General features: G+C 43.0%; 1 long non-coding RNA gene across 1 annotated transcript in view; it reads right to left on the reverse strand.

Annotated features, from left to right (window-relative positions):
• Positions 1–2,381: 2,381 nt before the first annotated feature.
• The window catches only part of LOC146789172 (uncharacterized), a 94,705-nt gene continuing 76,542 nt past the window's right edge, over positions 2,382–20,544 (reverse strand). Inside the window, exon 5 of the long non-coding RNA XR_014969760.1 lies at positions 2,382–4,576. This is a non-coding gene — a long non-coding RNA (uncharacterized LOC146789172). The remainder of the gene's footprint in view (positions 4,577–20,544) is intronic.

Below are 20,544 nucleotides of genomic sequence, written 5' to 3' on the forward strand. Positions count from 1 at the left end.
ACCTGATGCTGAATTGACATTTTCCGTAATAGAGAAGGAGGCCATAGCATGTTATTGGGGCGTAAAGCACTTGAAATATTTTGTTTGGGGATTACCATTTAAGGTTTGTACAGATCACAAACCCTTAGTTCACTTATTCAAAGGGGGAAGAGGGCTTGAAGGTAGTGTCACTCCAAAAATCTCCAGGTGGATGTTGTCAGTACTCGAAAACAACTTTGTTGTTGAATACGTTAAAGGATTCAAAAATGTAGTGGCAGATTATTTATCAAGGATGCCAATTGATGGAGTTGCCTCAGATGTAGATGATGTAGCTGAGGAAGTGTTTAACACTAACTGCAATGGTGAGGAAGCTGCCTTCTCCAAGCAAGAATGTATGGACGCCATGTATAAAGATGACATTTTGCAGTGTGTAGTTAGGTGTGTCTCCATGGGATGGAGTAAAAGTGTCACGCAGGATATTAGTTTCAGAAGTTACCATCATGTATAAAGTGAGTTGAGTGTATGTGATGGAAAATGAATGAGAAGGTGTCAGTTTATACCACTGTTTGGATTGAGTGAGAAAATTGTAAACATTGCACATGAGGGGCACTTTGGAAGGAACATGACCAAAAGGAGAGTCCGACAGGCGTATTGGTGGCCTGTTATGGATAGTGATATTCAAGATGTTGTGAAAGAATGACATGCATGTGCCCAAGCTGACAAATCTAAAGTTGTTAGACAACCTCCTTTAGCATTTGTGTCATTTCTGAAGTGCCCGTGGGAAAGAGTTGCAATTGATTTTTTAGGACCAATATCTACACTGGGATTACGTGATAAATTTATGATGGCTTGGTTGACTACCATTCCAAATGGTTTGTAGTTTAGACCACAGACTGTGTGAAGACGCAGAGGGTAATTGCGTTTATGGAAAGAGTTTTCTTGAATGAAGGGATTCCGAAGGTTTTGGTGTCGGACAAAGGAGTCCAACTAGTATCTAAAGAAATGCTAAGTGTTTTATGCAAGTTGGGAGTCAGTCATGAGAGAGTTGCTATGTTCAGGCCCCAAGCAAACGGTTTAGTTGAGAGAGTCAACCGTTTGATTGTGGAAAATATACAGTTGTCACTTTCGAATGGTTTACCATAGCGTGAGGAGCTCAAGAAACTTGTGTGGTCTTACAGAGTGACACCGCATTCTATGACTGGTGTTTTGCCATTTATTGCTCTCAAAGGATGTGAACCTGGTGTTAAGAAGGTACCTGGGTGGTTGAAAGACAAGGATTGTGTGTGGGTTGATCGTAATGCTGTAGGAAGTGGAGTAACCCAACGCCAATTAGCCGCAACAAAGTATTACAATGTCAGGAAGGGTGTGAAAAGTCATAAAGTGGAAATTGGAGATTGGGTGGTTGTGAAACGTGTTGGCATTCTCTAAGCCAATGCAAGTGAAATCTGTAAAGAAGAACATTGTCATCCTGTATGATGGGTCTACTTGGAGCACTGGTAATGTCTGTAAATGTCGTGCTCCATTACCTGTTCTTGACAATGAAATGTTTTAATGTATCACACTTAATAATATTGATGTTTCTGCTTGGAGCACTGGTAATGTTTGCAAATGTTGTGCTCCTCTACCTTTCTTGACAATTACATGTTTTAAATGTATCATATTTATTATATTAATATAATATGTGAGGGGGAGATGTGTGGAGTTATCTGCATGTCATGGGTTGCTAGGTTAGAATGTTATTCTTTGTTAGTTACTGGATTTCTCATGAGCAGTGAAGCTGAGCTGGAGGTATCTGCTGTTATTCTTTAATAAAGATACCCTGTCTTCACAAAGTTCGTGGAAAGTGGATCTTTACAACTACCTACCTAATGTGGCAGCAAATATTGGCCAAGTGAGGCTCACAGTTGCAGCCTGATCAGACAAACTAGATGGACCAGCCTGTTCCTCCTTAGTAACAAGACCAGCAGAAGATGTCTGTCCACTGAAGGTTTCTGCATGAGTTGAAGTGTTGGGTGGGACCTTTTCACTGGGTTGCTAGACTTCCCCTCTGGCTGAGGGTCCTGCAACTGTAATAGCAATAACAATCAATTGAATGAATGAACTGATTTGATAACGAGCACAAATCACCTTAACTGGGGTATCTCAGCACACAGTGTGCTAATGAAACACACACTTTTCTTAACAAACATTTACTACATGTCTTATGTGTAGAATGCATTTTACAAAGGCTGAGCTGAAACTCAGATAGATAGAAAGATGCTCCTTTAGGTATGAAGAAGGGACTAATACAGTATAGTAGGCTGTAGGGAAACAGGGCCTTTTATTGATTCCATCAAATGGCATACTCCATTGCAAACATGACATATATTTAATCTACTTAATATAAGTTCATTATACCCTATTGCATTTGTAATAAAGTGAACAGATAATCATCCCGTTTGTCACTGGGTATGTTGTCTGCAAAACTCCAAATGTGGTTCATAGTCATGTTTGATGCCAGTTGATTTTGGTATTTTGTAAGATTAATACATTTTTAGCAACTAGTTTTTGAACACTGAAAATCATGTTCATTTTTTATATACTGGAACACAGATGTACCATGCCAAGTAGATATGATCTCTTCCTAAAAAAGACAAACCCATTGCCTAATACCTGATTTTCATAAGGAGTGCAACTTACCTTTAATACTTAAGTGAATATAAAATGTAAAGCTTGGCCATGTGAGGTAAAGTCTCATAAGAGGGTTCCTACCTGTGGTGAAATGCCACAGCAGTGGCAAAAGAGAATTATACACAAATGCTGTCCTTGAGCCTCATAACCCTGACTCCAAATTTAAGAAACCATGAATGGCATTGCAAACCTGTTGTTAATGGCTTAGTGTGGTTGTGAGGGTAACCAGGAGTTGCAAAGTATAGGCAGGATAGTGTCCTTCAGCAATAAGTGTGGCACCACAGTGTGACCACTGAACATATGACTTTCAGAAAACATTACAGACTGACAGATTAGCTTAAAACATGATACATCATTGACGTGTTACTCCTTTGCAAAGGGTAAAGAATGAAAAATGTTACATGTGATATAAAAGAAGTTACAAGAAGAACATAAGGTTGGATGAAGTTAAATACGTTATATTGGAAACATGGCAAAACAAGGTGCATTATGAGAGATGTAGTCCTAGTATTCAAGATGTGATACCAAAGATGTGGACCCTAAGGAAAAGCCACACTAGATAAAGAAATAGCAGTGTGATATATAAAAAAGTTTACCAAATGGTAACCACATAAAGTAAACAATATTTAGCTATATGAGCACACAAACAATACTAAAACAAAAGCTAAATCAACAATGCTGAAGCAGCTGATCACAGGGAAAAAAATCACCTAGACCTGTTAGGTCCCTGTGAGTGGATCTCTGCATGAGTTGGTGTGGCACTGTGGACCTCATTTTTAATAGGGTCGTGTTATGTTTGCACCATACAACATGGTACAAGAGTAACACAAACCTCTAACTCAGATTTTCATAGCGACTTTGCATGGTTTAATAAACATGGAGTATCGCAACACAGTGCAAATCGTGGCATTGCGCTACTTCACCCTGGTTAGGAGTTCGATGGACATTGCGTGGGTGTTCCCACTCAACTCCCATAGATTTAGACGCATCTCTAGATTTACAAAAACTTGTAAACCTGGGAATGCGCCAAAAACGTACATCTTCCCAGGGGAGGTGTAACGAAGACAAATATCTCTATTTCTCATACTGTATTCCTCTTTCTATGTGTACTGCATTCTGTAGCAAACAGAGAAACAGGAATATGCCTCTGAGGATTGGTATTGTGCAGGAAGGTGCCCCTTTCTGAACAAAAACAATCCTGCATGCAACACAGGCACCCTTGCACCATGCGGCAAGGCTGCCTGTGTTGGTGTTAGGCTGCCAAAAGGGCAGGTGTTATTCGGAGACTTTGTTCCAGATGCTGTGTGGGAGGCGACACGTGTCCTTGTTTGCGGTGGGTTTACTAAAGGAGAAATTGATGCAGTGGTGGTCAGTCCAGAGCAGTTTCGTGGTGGGGCTGAAGAAGATGCTGTTTCCTCCTGCAAAGACGAGGTTGATTGTGTGTTCTGCTGTGTTAGTACTCAAATGGTATTTGTGTCTCCTCTTCAGGGGGCTTGAAGCATAACAATGAATCAGGCCACTCATGAAGAGCTGCGTCGAAACATGCCACTAGCGATATTGCTCTTTCACAGGTAGTATCTTGCAGAAGGGATAGATGCCTTGCTAAGCATTGTCTTTGTTACTCATTGTAGAGGTTGAATAATGGTTTCCATGGCAAGATATGCCACTGGGGGCTGTTCCAGCTGTAAGTCCAAGGTTAATCGAGTTGGACAATTTATGCACCCGAACACAGGTCTTAATTGTGTAGCATCCATTTTGTGAAATATGAGCATCCAGTGCTTGCTGAGTTCAGAAAGCAAAGCATGTCCTATATAGCATGCTAGATTCTCTATGCACCTTCCTTCAACTTGATAAGCGCACTCCATGTTGTTGATTTCCTTGTTGGAACAGGAGAAAGTTGATGATGTTGGGAAATCCTCTAAAAAGGCTAGGGAACAAAGAGTGAAAAAATTATGCAATCAGTCCAAATACTGTTTTAAATCCAGTCACCAGTGCAGATCCAATGTACTTAAAAAGATGCACAACACTAGTCATCAAAGGCAAAGTAAATATCTTTTGTACGATAGCGCAAAACGGTTTGGTTATTGCTTGTGTAAGATCCTTTGAATCTCAGAAGCAGTTCTGGCTGTCTTCATATTTTTGGTCTGAGTCACAAAGGTAAACTTACACTCTTGTGTAACTTTACAATAGTTTGATATTCACAAAGGGATTTACGAGTAGTATCTTTATGAGAGTGGAGTTTCAGCACATAAAAAATAGGTCTTTCTATGTGCAGAGACTCCGCACTCGGAAAGATACTACACATAGGTCCCTTTGTGAATAGTAAACAATTGTAAACTTACACAAAAGTGTATGTTTACACTTGTGTATCAGCCACTGGAAGTTTAACCATTAAAGTCAACAGGACTTTTGTTTTTGCAATTGAACAGACAATAGCTTGTTTAGATCATCAAAATGCATGGATTCCGTGTTTATACTTGGACAAGGGATGTTAAAATATTTGGAGGTGGCGGGTATAAGATCCTTCTACAACACTGTATTGTTTCCAAAACTGTTATCAGGTATGACTGGCTGGGTTCCAACTCACAGCAAGTAACATTTGTTAGAAATTAGTGAGAGCTGTTATTCAGGAGTTCATAATGCGTGGGAATGGCTGAAATAGGGGAAACAGATCAAACACAAGGTAGACCTGGCATCAAACTGCTAAACATTCCATGCAATGATATGGTGTCACACAGAAGGGATTGTCCAAGGGGATTTCAACAATTTTCTATACCAATATACTCAGGATCATCTTCATTTTCATTCAAACAGATGTGGGATAAAGGATATTTCCATGAATAGAACAATTGCATATTGTGCATGGTGTCATGACAGCCAATGGATTAATATTTTTGGCAGTGTGAAAATTAAACTTTGAAATGGGGAAAGAAAAAATACTGTGTATGAACTGGGTTAGGTGGAGTGTCACTAACTCTAAAAGGTGCATTTTCAACTTGTTCTATACTTAATAATCTTCAAAGAGGAGGAGCGCCAATATTTGATTGAGTGAGAATTAGAAGTTGTGATCTATATAATAATAAGTCCTCAAACAATCGAATTCAATTAAAAAGATCCTCTTTTTTATTTGATGATCCAACAAAAGTTCATTAGAAACATGTTCCAGAAGGTTTGTATCTACCAAAATTTACATTCCTCTTTTTTATTTGATGATCCAACAAAAGTTCATTAGAAACATGTTCCAGAAGGTTTGTATCTACCAAAATTTACATTCCAATATTTAGATCAGATTATACTTTTTATGTCAGCCGACGCGTTTCGTCCTAAACAGACATCATCAGGGCTGAAATATTTACACAAACAAAAAATATATCAGAAAAATTATGACAATGTTAATTGTTAGCTACCTTGACTCAGCCAATATAACCCATTGTATCACATTAAAAATAAACCATTATATCCATTCTAAATAATCTAAGATCAAGATGGAGGATCTAGACAAAAAAAGGGCAAAAATTCATAACATGAATATTTTATTCCTAATAATTCAGAAACAGCTTTATTCGATTTTAAAAACAAAACCATAAAAGCACACATTACAACAGTTCATACAAAATACATCATAATTAATAAACAATTTATCCTTTAAAAACCGATTTTTTCGTTAAAAATGACCTAGTTCATGGAGGTCCTAAATCCAATAATGGTTTTGAGGAACGTTGACACCGCGAGCCTAAGAAATTCATCATCTAACATTTGTAATCTGATCAGTGCCACTCTACATTATCTCAGGCCAAGTTTTTTCAAAACAGGAAGTAAAATACCTTTCCTTGGTTCTGAGTAAAATTTACAAAAAATAATACAGTGAAGGGAGGATTGGGCAGAAACCAGATCACAGGGGCAGGGAATTAAATCTTTTGACCAACAATTCATTTCAGGGAAGGTAACTAATCTAAAAAAGGTATCTACCCTGAGGCGAGTCAATAGCATACAGGAATAGCAGCTGGGCACTGTCGTCAAAAATGGCTGAATACCTCGATTTTGTGTAAGTAAGTAGTTAGCCATAACAGTGCTCTTACATTTCTCTATCTGCCAGCGTTTTTCCGCTAAGAATTGCAGGCACGTTTCCTTGAACTTCTTCCTTGACAAACCTACCATACTATTTGGTATATCAAAAAATTCCTGGTATCCCATATCCGCAAGGAAATTTTTTATATATTTGAGCCAGGAAATCTTTGTAGCCCCATCAAGACTTAAACAGTCCCTAATTATGTCCCTATTCAAACCTGTCTCATTTGAGGACCAAACTTTGTGCCACAGTAAAATGGGATCCACTTTAATAAGATCCATAATATATGGTAGGCCTAGCTCTTGATGGCATACATAAGAAGAGGTAGACCCGGGCACTGCCAGTAAATAGCGGAGAAAAGCATTCTGACAAAGCTGTATACTGGAATTGTTTGCTATCCCCCAGATCCCTGCACCATATAGCGCCTTGGTTACACATTTAGATTTATAGATGTCTACTAGGGCTGGTACTGGGCGTCCTCCCACCTTGTTTGCTAAATTTTTGACAGCCCCAATTGCTTGTGAAAACACTAATTTTCTTGTTTCACCTGCTACTGTCCAGGAGCCCTTTTTTTCAAAATTGATCCCCAAATAAGAGAAGGTGTTTATGGTCTCAATTTTTGTGTTGGATAAAAAAGAATTGCAAACAATATTCTTCTCTTTAGTACAACACATATTAACGGTTTTACTTATATTAATCTTTAGGCCCCTAGTTCCCATGTAGTCAGAAAATGTATTAATCGATCTCTGTAGGCCCACTTGAGTCCGGGCCATAATCACGGCATCATCTGCATATAAAAGAATGGGGATATGAGAGTTTCCAATTTTAGGATAATCTTGTATATCTTCCAGGAGATGAGAGGCTACCGAATTAATGTATAAATTAAACAAAAATGGAACTAATATGCAGCCTTGTCTCACACCCTTTCCTATTGGAAATTTAGAAGTACAGTCCCCCTTATCCCCATAACGTACCCTGGCACCTGCCCCTCGATATAATTCTCTAATAACTATTAGAAGGTTTGGGTCCACTCCCATTTCCTGCATTGTTTGCCAAAGTTTGTTATGATTAAGACAATCAAAGGCCGAGCTTAGGTCGACAAACGTAAGAAATAAGCTTTCATTTTTGGCCTCAACATACTTGGCGACTAGGAGTGCTAAATTCAAACCTTGCTCAGTTGTTCCCAAACCTTCCCTAAAACCATATTGGAACTGTGAGAGAATGCCCTTATCTTCACCCCATAATTGCAGTTTATTGAGTATAACTCTCCCAGCAACCTTCATAAGCGAATCCAGTAGAGAAATCGGTCTATAGCATTTTGGTTCGTTGCGATCACCTTTCTTAAAAATAGGAACCACAATGGCTTCCTGCCAAGTGGATGGAAATCCTATTTTACTAAAGCTGTTTAAGACATTAGTTAAAAGCGGGGCCCATAACTTAGTATTGGCCTTAAAAATGTCTACGGGAATTCCATCTGGGCCCGGGGCCTTCCCGGAAACACTCTTGTCAATGGCTATCTGGACATCCTCCAACAAAAATTCAACATTTATTGGGTAAAGTACAGGCTCCTGACCTGTTGAGTTCAGCCCCCTCTCTGAGATTACCACAGTATCAGCTTGATAGAGCTCCTCAAAGTAAGTCACCCAAGACTGTTCAGTAATGGCTACCTCAATAGAATCTGTTGGATTGTCATTAAAAAAGGGAGCATTTACCGCTCTCTAAAAAGCAATGTTATCTTTTAACTGGCAGGCTTTCTGTAAGGTCTGCCATGCTTCCTGCTGTTCTGCTCCATTTTCCTGGCCTTCTTGTGTTAACAAGTGATTGAATGTGACTTCAGTCTCTTACCATTCAAGCCTAAGGGTTAGAGTAGTGGATGGAGCCTATTTACTAGGCACTTCGACATGATTCTGTGCTCTTCCCCATAGATCAGGGCTTGCACATATAGCCTAGGGGATAGATTCGTTAGTATTAGGGATAACCTGTCCTGTAGTGAGGGTATTTCATGGAGCCGTGCTGAATGCAGGCCTGGTAGGCCTCAAACGGGAGAGACTCCATCTTTCTTTCTGCTCCGGCAGCTTGGGATTCTTCTAGGTCAAATGCGATGTTTTAGTTATGAGGTGTTATTCGCTTGGAGAGAACCGGTTCAGGCCGGCCCTTATCGAAGGATTGTATTTTTCTTCATGCCGAAGACACTACATCAGGCCGGCCGGCTGGGAACGTGTCCTTGGTACGGGGAGGTACAAGAATTTGGTGGGCGGCAGGTTACGGGCCGGAATTTTCCATGAGGAAATGCACCTCTATATTAGTGAAAGTTTGAGGCAGTTACATGTTCAGTCCGTAGGCGGCATCTAGCCGTTAGCAGTAGAGCTACTACTTATTCCAGGGAAGACAGACGCCATCTTGAAGGCGGAGAAGAACTGAGAGACAGATGCTTTCCTAACAGAATAACCAGAGAGGAGAGAGTAGCCGATAAGGAAGAGGTCCCAGTGACTCGGAGAAGGGTGATTCCAGGCGAGCCGAGGCACAGACGAGAAGGGAGCCTAGATGACCACTGAGTGCAGGCTACATACTACTAAGGTGATGTCGACCCTTTCTTATTAGAGTGTACAACTTAATCTTTCACTTTTCTTTGCAGGTTATGTGTTATATCATAATGTTATGTGATTGTATGTGTAATGAGTAATAAAGTATCCAGTTTGTAGTGAACCAACATATGCTGTGTGTTCTTGTATAAGAGGGTAGCCTATTCTTCTAGTCAGCTGCGGCTACATGAACAGATGTTAACCCTGATCAGGTAAGTGGTAACTGAATAAGGGAAAGAGGAGCCCCTCAAACCTGAGAACAGGCTATGCCCGAACTGGCAATCCTTGTGTGATCTGATGAATAGTGAGACTGATTCCCTTTTTGTATGTTATGGTGATCATAGGATGAACTGTCGTATGAGACTGCCGTCTAGGTAGAGAGGTCTGGATTCGTAGGGGATCGCGAGGCCGCCAACTGTGCTGAGACTGCCGTCTGGGTAGAGAGGTCTGGGTTCGTATGGGACCGCGAGGCCGCCACTTGTGATACTGTCGTATGGGCAGAGAGGTCTGGATCCGTATGGGATCGCGAGGCCGCCGATTGTGCTGAGACTGCCGTCTGGGTAGAGAGGTCTGGGTTCGTATGGGACCGCGAGGCCGCCACTTGTGATACTGTCGTATGGGCAGAGAGGTCTGGATCCGTATGGGATCGCGAGGCCGCCGATTGTGCTGAGACTGCCGTCTGGGTAGAGAGGTCTGGGTTCGTATGGGACCGCGAGGCCGCCACTTGTGATACTGTCGTATGGGCAGAGAGGTCTGGGTTCGTATGGGACCGCGAGGCCGCCACTTATGAGATCTTGGTATGCATAGTAGGAATCCCCTGTCCTTAGGTGATAGATATATGTGGTTGTAGGATTGTAAATAGGTTCTAGGGAGGGGCTAACGTTCTGGCTGGGTTAGTGAGGCTCTGATGAGCGGGTTCTATCTGATCCGAAAACCCAAGCAGAACATTTGGCGTCACGAACCGTTTACGAAACCTGTCTGCGTTGTGGTTGTATTGTGTTTGCCTTTGGCGCATGCGTGGTTTTGTTTGTATATTATTTGTATCTACCTGCGTATAATTTTCTCTTCTCTTTCTTCTTTTTCTTTTTCTCTTTTTCTTTCTTTTCAAAAATGTTTTCTAGAAAGTCGAAATCTACTTTTAAGTTGCCCGTTGATATTCCCGGTTGGGATTCAACGCCTTATGAAGCCTTAGCCCGTGAGTGGGCTGATTCTACTGGTTTGAGTGAGAATTGGAATTCTTTTTTGGAGCTGGCGGAGCCGGCTAATGTGATTACTTGCTTACAGAAGGCGCCGGTATCTAAGGGTGATGAGCTTCCCGTTTTAGGGCGCAGAGGTTGGATTGTTCTGTCTGCGTACAGGCTTCTCCATGAGAGGTTGTTGAAGTTGCAGAACTTGCATAAGGATTTGGAAGCGAACTTTGTTGAGATTCAGAATGCTCATACTTTGTTACGGTGTCAAAATAAGTTGCTTGCTGACAAACTTGAGACGTACCAAACTATTGCCGAGAGAGCGGCTGTGCGAATTGCTCGTTATAAATACGAGAATCGGCGTGGTCGGGTTTCGACGCGGAAGGTGTGTCTGGTCGTGGCGAAAGCCGGACTGGATTGGAATCCTGATGAATGGGATGGTAATATCTGGAACTCGAGTGATTCTCCTTCCTCGGGTGAGGAGTCTGCCATGCGCGAGTCCTCTCGCTCCGGCCGTGCTTGTAAATCTGCTTCTTGCGCCTCTGATGGTGCACCCCGTGATTGCGCTCGTCCTTCGAGCGGGGTCGACGCTTCTTCCACTGATTGTTCCTCTACGTGTACTGGTCGAGCTCCTTGTGATGCTCATCCCGCGGTCTCGGCGCATCCAGTTTTTCGACGGAAGGTGCAGCAGGCTCCCGGTGCTCCGAATGGTATTGCTTTAGACTCTTTGGAGGATTTTACTCAACAAGAAATTAGTGATATTTTGCAGCGATTTCGGCAACGAGTTGGTGAGCCCTTGCTCACATGGATGGTGCGCCTTTATGAACTGGGCGCTGCTGGCATTATGTTGGATGCTGGTGATTGTTTGAAGTTTTGTTCCTTGAGTTCGGATTCTACTGTACAGGATCATTTTCGTAACTTTAATGGTGGTGGTCAAATTTCTTTGCTTCAATTGGCGACTGAGGGTTGTAATCAAAAATATCCTACTGAGTCTGACTGGCCTGTGAATGACAAACCATGGTATACTTTGCGCGATGCTGCGCAACGTCTCAAAGAGGAGGTGATGAAAACGGCAATTTTTCTGAATACTGCTGACCGGTTGCTTGATGCTTTCTTGACATCTTCTGTGCGGAATCGTATTATTCGTTCTTCCCCTGTTGCTTATAAGCAGGTCATGATGACTTTATTGATTAATCAGACTGGTAACATGTTATCTGTGGTGCTGGAATCGGTACGCCAACTCGGTGAGTTGGGTGAGTGGTTTAAACCTGAACGGCAGTCCCGGCCTGACACTCGTACTCCTGGTGAAAATAAATTTACTAGACGTGATATGTTTCTTGCTCTTCTGGCTGATGGTGTGCGTAAGGAGGACATTGATGGTGAGACTACTTCTCGTTTGTGGGAAATGTTTCGCAAACGTGGCTTGGATCGAAAGGAGGGTGCCCGGCGTGTTCGGACAACTGAGTGTGATCGTGGTTTTTCTGACGGTAGCGGTGATGACGACCGCCGTGGGCGCTCTGATCGTCGTGATGATCGACGTTATGCGCGTGATTTGTCCCCCCATCGTGAGAGAGACAGGGAGAGAGAGGGGGAAAGAGAGAGGGGGAGAGATGATTATGTTAACAGCAGACGTAGAGATGATAGGGATCAATCCCCTGAGTTGAGAAGGAGAGAGGATCGACACATATTGGCCGATCGAAACCCGCAGTACAATGCAGGGAACAGTAATCCATTTCGTAATGGAGATGGATATGAACAGGAGGTATCGATACCTAGGAACCGTGAGAGTCTTTATCCTGATTTATCCTGGTACACAGAACACAATAAAAAGGACTAGGAAATAGGTCAAGCTCCAGTACACAGATGGGCTCACAGAGATAATAGACCCTATGTAGATATTGATATTTATTGGAGACATCGTAATATCCAAAGGGCCCGAGCATTGGTAGATACAGGAGCGGAGGCCACTCTTATTCATGGAAAATCAAAGAAGTTTAAAGGTCAGCCTTTTACAATTACCGGATTAGGTGGAAAGGAAACTCCCGCAGTTCAAACCTTACTTGAAATGAGAATAGGTAGAATTCCTAGAAAAGAATACTCTGTATTAGTGGTGCCACTCTTAGAATTCATAATTGGAATTGATATTTTGAAAGGAATGACTTTGCACTTAGATGATGGATGTTACCAATTTGGAACTAAACATTATATATCGTCCAGGCCTGTACGGGTTGGTCGTTTAAGAATGCCCCCCATAAAAGTTCCTCAGGCGACAAAAGTGGTTCGTCAGAAGCAGTATCGTATTCCAGGTGGTCATGAAGAGATAAGTACCACTATTCAGGAGTTGGTGGATGCAGGAGTTATAACCCCAGTTACTTCTGCTTGGAAGAATCCTGTTTGGCCTGTACGTAAGAGTGATAATTCTTGGCGCATGACTGTTGATTATCGAGAATTGAATAGACACACACCCCCTTTGACTGTTGCAGTACCGGATGTTATTACCCTAATGAAAGAATCCAAAAACATCCAGGTACATGGTATGCGTCCATTGATATTGCTAATGCTTTCTTTTCGATTCCGATTGCCCCTGAGTGTCAGGAACAATTCAGTTTTACGTGGAACGGGCGTCAAATGACGTTTAGAAGTCTTCCTCAGTGCTATGTGCATAGTCCTACGATATGTCACCGGCTGGTGGCAGAGCATCTGGCTGAGGTACCAGTTCATCCACAAATTCAAATATGTCACTATATTGATGATATTTTGATCCAAGGTGAATCACAAGAGGATGTTCAGACCCAATTGGATAGAGTCATTGAGTGCTTGCGTGAGAAAGGTTGGGAAATCAACCCGGATAAATTACAAGGTCCGTCCCAGGCTGTGAAATTTTTGGGTATTAATTGGCATGAAGGGCACCGAGAAGTGATCCCTCAGGTTAAACAGAAAATTCTTGATTTTGCAGTTCCGAGAAATAGGAAAGAAGCCCAAAGCTTCATTGGTTTGTTTGGATTTTGGCGCCAGCATATTCCTCATTTGAGTCAAATATTGGCCCCTTTGTACCAGGTCACTCGTAAAAAGAATGCATTTGAATGGGGTAAACCACAGCAAGATGCGTTCAGTCTGGCAAAAGAAGCAATTCAGCATGCTCTGGATTTGTGGCCTGTATGTGATGGTGATGTGGATTTGAATGTGTCTGTACAAGGCCTTTATGCGAATTGGAGTTTGTGGCAGAAACAAGGTAAGAGTAGAGTACCGTTAGGTTTCTGGACCAAAAAGTTACCTGATGCTGGTGAGCGTTATACACCTTTTGAGAAACAACTACTTGCATGTTATTGGGCTCTGGTGGATACCGAGCAATTGACTTTGGGACATGATATAGTTTTGCGACCTGAAATTCCTATCATGCAGTGGGTTATGAGTTTGCCGAAAACTCACCGAATTGGACACGCTCAAGAGGCGAGTGTGATTAAATGGAAATGGTATATACAAGACAGGGCACGTGTGGGACAAAAAGGAGTTGCATCTTTGCATGAGCAGGTGGCATGGGCGCCATCAACTGAAACTGAGAGTGAATGTTCCGTACCCTTAGTACAGGAGTCTCCTGTTAAGTGGGGTAAACCTTTTGATGATTTGTCTGCAGAGGACAGAAACCATGTCTGGTTTACGGATTGTTCAGCAAGGTTCATAGGGACGAAACGGCATTGGAAAGCAGTGTCCTATAATCCGATCACACAAAAATTGCTGAGTACAACTGGTGAGGGTAAGAGCAGTCAATTTGCTGAACTCTATGCTGTTTATCAAGTTCTGAAACAAGAGTTACCTGGCACATGTCATATTTTTACCGATTCTTGGTCTACTGCCAATGGACTGGCAGTTTGGTTACCGACTTGGCATTCCCATAGTTGGAAAATCCATTCCAAGGAATTGTGGGGAAAAGAATTATGGCAGGAGATTTGGGAAATGCTCCCACAGAGTACTGTTACAATCTTCCATGTGGATGCTCATACCCCGATAGACTCTCTTGACAAATTCTTTCATAATATTGCAGATGAGAAATCTAAAATTGCTGAGGCAGTGGTGGACACGCAAGATTCTGATATTGCGGGATTGGCGAAATGGGCCCACCAGAAAGCAGGACACTTTTCAGAGAAAGCCACTAGCAGGTGGGCTGCTGATCGAGGAATTTATATTCCCCTAGATTTAATTAAAAATGTTATTCTACATTGTCCCATTTGTCAGCATATCAGGCAGCGCAAAGTGCCCCAAATTGTTAAAGGTCATTTACATCGCGGGAAATTGCCCGCTCAAATTTGGCAGATTGATTACATTGGTCCACTTCCTATGAGTAGGAATTGTCAATATGTTTGCACCATTGTTGATACATACAGTGGCCTGTTGGTGGCCCTTCCCTGTAAACAAGCTACCCAATTGAATACTATTAAAACATTGGAATTGATTATGATGTATTATGGTGTGCCATTCCAAATTCAATCTGATAATGCATCCCATTTTCGTGGAAGATTGGTACAGGAATTCTGTGTGGAAAACAATATTGAATGGGTATTTCATATACCTTATTATCCACAGGCCTCGGGTCTTGTGGAGAGGTTGAATGGCCTGCTAAAAGACCAACTTCGCAAATTAACAGATGACAAGTATAAGAATTGGCGAGATTTTTTGTCTCAAGCGCCATTGATTTTGAATAACCGTCCTTTTCTAAATGCTGAATCCCCACTTATGCGTTTGTTTCCTCCGAATGTTGATGCTTGGCCTTGAGACCCTTCCGGGTGAGTAGTGCGCGTTATAAATTCCATGATTGATTGATTGATTGATTGATGCTAAACCTAACGAGATCAGAGAGACTGTGATGTACTGGGAGATTACTCCCGGAGCTTTGGCTCCATGCAGAGCGACCCCAGGGTCGGCAGGTTTAGACTTGCATGCCATGGATGACATCATTATAAAAAGTAAAGACCGAGTCATCATTGAGACAGGTGTTGGTGTTCAGATACCACCTGGAAATTTCAGATTAATTGCCCCTAGATCGGGGCTGGCTGTAAAAGGCATTCAGGTGCTTGGAGGAATAATTGATAGTGATTATCAGGGAGAGATTAAGGTGCTCCTGCTAAATAGCAGTGAGGTTGACCTACTGATACATAAAACTGACCGAGTGGCTCAATTGCTAATAATGCCTGTCTTCAGTGGTGAGATGGTAAAAGGCACTGCCCCAACGTTGCTAACTGTACGAGGCCAGAAAGGTTTTGGCTCCACCGACAATCCTGGGGCCAGAGTTTGGGTGCAGTCGCCTAAGAATCCCCCTGAACAAGCAGAGGTCATTGCAACCGGTCAAGATAATACCATTTTAGTTATGAGACCAGGGAAAGATAGCTGGGAAGCAGTCCCGGCTGACAAATGTTACTTACGAGAATGAATAATGCCTGTATTTGATTCTCTTTCAGATCATTCTTTGGACTGTTGCTGCAGGATGTGTCAGCGTCGGACTGTTTTCGGGCTGGTGCGACGAGAGAGGAGGGATCCCATCAACCCGGGATGAGTTGAAAACCCGAGTGTCGCGTTCCTTTGCTGCGTGGGATTCGTCATCGAACTTTTGGACTTCACTAGCGAAACGGGTGACTAGCGCCCCTCATTTCTGCTTGACATCGATGAGATCAGTAAACGACATTTTGGCAACTTGTTTGGTTGCTGTCCCTGCATCGTTGGAGACTTTGACTTATATTTTCAATATATCAGCCGCTCGCCCCAATGTTCTCCTGGGCGATTTCGCTACCCATCAGTATTGCCCCTTGTGTACTGAACTGTCAGATCCGCTACCCCCCATCCAGTCCCAAATAGTTACTTATAATATCACACAAGGTGATTTGTGTTTCTTCCTTACGTGTAATCCTAGTGCAATTTCGGAATGTATGCGTTTAAAATTGAAAGGTGTCACCTCATTCACCACTCATGAACGGACTTTGTGCTTTCAAAGGACACCGAAAATATGTACTTCTGTTCAGAATAACATGACTTGCAAGAGTATGGTAGTTGCCCCCAGTCATTATCGCACGATGTTACTACCTGCCGGATGGCTTTTCTCATGTGGTAATACTTCCTGGCCATATGTCCACGCAAATATTTCTGGAGGCCCTTGTGCCATTACTAGACTAAGCTTGCTCATGTTTTCATCACATCCGAATGCCAACTCTCGTGTGATTCGAGATACAGTGAGGTTACAGGAGGATTGTGACTCATCTTTGCATTTATATTCTAAGTCATGGTCTTCCAGGCCCGCCAGGGCACTGCCCCCGCCTTCATCTCCTCACTAATCAAGTCTTATGTACCTATAAGAGAACTTCGGTCTTCCTCCAAGTCCCTCCTCCAGATCCATCGTTTCACTCGCAAAAAGTGGGGCGGGGCCAATTTCTCCACCCTGGCTCCAACCTTTTGGAACTCGCTCCCTGACCACCTCCGCTCTGCCACTCAGTATCTCCCCTTTCGCAGAGATCTGAAAACGTTCCTCTTCAGCCAGGCTTTCCTCACTTAAACTCCCTCAAAATTCCCTTCACCTCTCCCTGGTCTTTCCCCCTCAGTTGCCAATCCCCCCAGCGCCAAGAAACCGCAAGGTGTACGCTGCGCTTTAGAAGTATTTTAAATTAGAAATTAGAATTAAGTCCGAATACCTTAGCCTGGCTATTTCAATTATTGGTGTTCCTGCTTTGGCAGTTTATAATGCAAAATCTATTGAGAAAATGGCCTGCTGGATGGTGAAATCCATTAATAATACTTCTACAGTCCTGTCGGACATGCTATTAGACGCCCAGGGTGAACGAAGGGCTATCTTGCAAAATCGAGCGGCCATTGATTATCTTTTGCTTAAACATGGACACGATTGTTCTGATTTTGAGGGTCTTTGTTGTTTTAACTTGTCTGATCATACACAATCCATTCGAGCTCTCATTAATAAGCTACATGACTTAACAGAAGAAGTTAGAAAACACATTGACCAGGGCTGGTTTGACTGGCTCTTTAATTGGTTACCTGATTTACATATGTTACGTCAAATATTAGGAGGTATTCTGATTACTATCGGCATTTTGATTTCCATCTGTTGCTTTATTCAGTGTATTCCTTCACTACTTCAATTCTGTACACCTGGTACTAGACATAGATCAGTTAGTTTTGTTTCATATTATTCTTCCACAGATGTTAGTTCTGTTTAATGAATGTATAATAGACTGAAGTCAAGGGTGAAATGTTCTGCTCGATTTTCCTGGCCTTCTTGTGTTAACAAGTGATTGAATGTGACTTCAGTCTCTTACCATTCAAGCCTAAGGGTTAGAGTAGTGGATGGAGCCTATTTACTAGGCACTTTGCCATGATTCTGTGCTCTTCCCCATAGATCAGGGCTTGCACATATAGCCTAGGGGATAGATTCGTTAGTATTAGGGATAACCTGTCCTGTAGTGAGGGTATTTCATGGAGCCGTGCTGAATGCAGGCCTGGTAGGCCTCAAACGGGAGAGACTCCATCTTTCTTTCTGCTCCGGCAGCTTGGGATTCTTCTAGGTCAAATGCGATGTTTTAGTTATGAGGTATTATTCGCTTGGAGAGAACCGGTTCAGGCCGGCCCTTATCGAAGGATTGTATTTTTCTTCATGCCGAAGACACTACATCAGGCCGGCCGGCTGGGAACGTGTCCTTGGTACGGGGAGGTACAAGAATTTGGTGGGCGGCAGGTTACGGGCCGGAATTTTCCATGAGGAAATGCACCTCTATATTAGTGAAAGTTTGAGGCAGTTACATGTTCAGTCCGTAGGCGGCATCTAGCCGTTAGCAGTAGAGCTACTACTTATTCCAGGGAAGACAGACGCCATCTTGAAGGCGGAGAAGAACTGAGAGACAGATGCTTTCCTAACAGAATAACCAGAGAGGAGAGAGTAGCCGATAAGGAAGAGGTCCCAGTGACTCGGAGAAGGGTGATTCCAGGCGAGCCGAGGCACAGACGAGAAGGGAGCCTAGATGACCACTGAGTGCAGGCTACATACTACTAAGGTGATGTCGACCCTTTCTTATTAGAGTGTACAACTTAATCTTTCAATTTTCTTTGCAGGTTATGTGTTATATCATAATGTTATGTGATTGTATGTGTAATGAGTAATAAAGTATCCAGTTTGTAGTGAACCAACATATGCTGTGTGTTCTTGTATAAGAGGGTAGCCTATTCTTCTAGTCAGCTGCGGCTACATGAACAGATGTTAACCCTGATCAGGTAAGTGGTAACTGAATAAGGGAAAGAGGAGCCCCTCAAACCTGAGAACAGGCTATGCCCGAACTGGCAATCCTTGTGTGATCTGATGAATAGTGAGACTGATTCCCTTTTTGTATGTTATGGTGATCATAGGATGAACTGTCGTATGAGACTGCCGTCTAGGTAGAGAGGTCTGGATTCGTAGGGGATCGCGAGGCCGCCAACTGTGCTGAGACTGCCGTCTGGGTAGAGAGGTCTGGGTTCGTATGGGACCGCGAGGCCGCCACTTGTGATACTGTCGTATGGGCAGAGAGGTCTGGATCCGTATGGGATCGCGAGGCCGCCGATTGTGCTGAGACTGCCGTCTGGGTAGAGAGGTCTGGGTTCGTATGGGACCGCGAGGCCGCCACTTGTGATACTGTCGTATGGGCAGAGAGGTCTGGATCCGTATGGGATCACGAGGCCGCCGATTGTGCTGAGACTGCCGTCTGGGTAGAGAGGTCTGGGTTCGTATGGGACCGCGAGGCCGCCACTTGTGATACTGTCGTATGGGCAGAGAGGTCTGGATCCGTATGGGATCGCGAGGCCGCCGATTGTGCTGAGACTGCCGTCTGGGTAGAGAGGTCTGGGTTCGTATGGGACAGCGAGGCCGCCACTTGTGATACTGTCGTATGGGCAGAGAGGTCTGGGTTCGTATGGGACCGCGAGGCCGCCACTTATGAGATCTTGGTATGCATAGTAGGAATCCCCTGTCCTTAGGTGATAGATATATGTGGTTGTAGGATTGTAAATAGGTTCTAGGGAGGGGCTAACGTTCTGGCTGGGTTAGTGAGGCTCTGATGAGCGGGTTCTATCTGATCCGAAAACCCAAGCAGAACACCTGCTTAATCTGTTTTTTCCTATTTTTCACTGCCCGTTGATAGGCAGATCTGGCAGATCTGACTTCAGCCATGACCCTAGGGTCTCGTTTTAGCTGTGTCATTAAGCAGGCATGGGTCTTGCTGCACTCCTTGTCAAACCACCTGTTCGTCCTACTCGCCCCGGTTTTCAGCGGTTTTGAAAGTAACTTTCGTATTTCTTCAGAGATACTGAGAAATGCTTCGTGGACATTGGAGGGATCATCGTTCTCAGAGAGACAGGTAATAAATTACAACTCTTTTGAGCGGATTAGATTTCTTAAAAAGGCCACAGGTTCCACTTTGTCCCATTTTAGGGTGTAACCGTTCTTCCTAGGAAGTCCCAACCTATAACTATATAAGTTTTGTACTGTTGTATTCGACTTGCTGTTACCCCCCATAATAATAAAGGACATACTGAGTGGCAAATGGTCGCTCATTGCTATCAAACGAGCAGATGTGTCTAGAATATCGTTTGGATATTAGCATAAAATCAATAATTGATTTACAACCCCTTCCTATAAATGTGGTGTTAAAAGGGACTGGAGGAGAGCAGAGTTTGTGTACAAAACCCAAGTCCAAACAAAAAAGTATTTCATCTAGATAGTTACCCAAAAGCGTGTGGTGAAAATGTGCCGAAGGGGCATCCTCAACCTCTCCCAACCCACAGATATTATGTGGTAAATTTAAATTACCTAGACTTAATTTATGCGGTAAAATACAATACGAATAACTCAGTAAAAATAAGAGGCAGAATCCGTGGTATTCGAGGGTATAATAGGGAATTTATTCCTTACAAAGGAATGATGGTTCGAACCAGGCAATCGAGTTCCGTCACCACGAAGGTTCAGGAAGGGATCAGCAATACATTATTGACAGGTTAAAGCATATATAGTAATGCATTACAGTAAAGACAGATG

The sequence above is a fragment of the Triturus cristatus genome, chromosome 10 (assembly GCF_964204655.1).
Source record: "Triturus cristatus chromosome 10, aTriCri1.1, whole genome shotgun sequence".
NCBI classification, from domain to species: domain Eukaryota; kingdom Metazoa; phylum Chordata; class Amphibia; order Caudata; family Salamandridae; genus Triturus; species Triturus cristatus.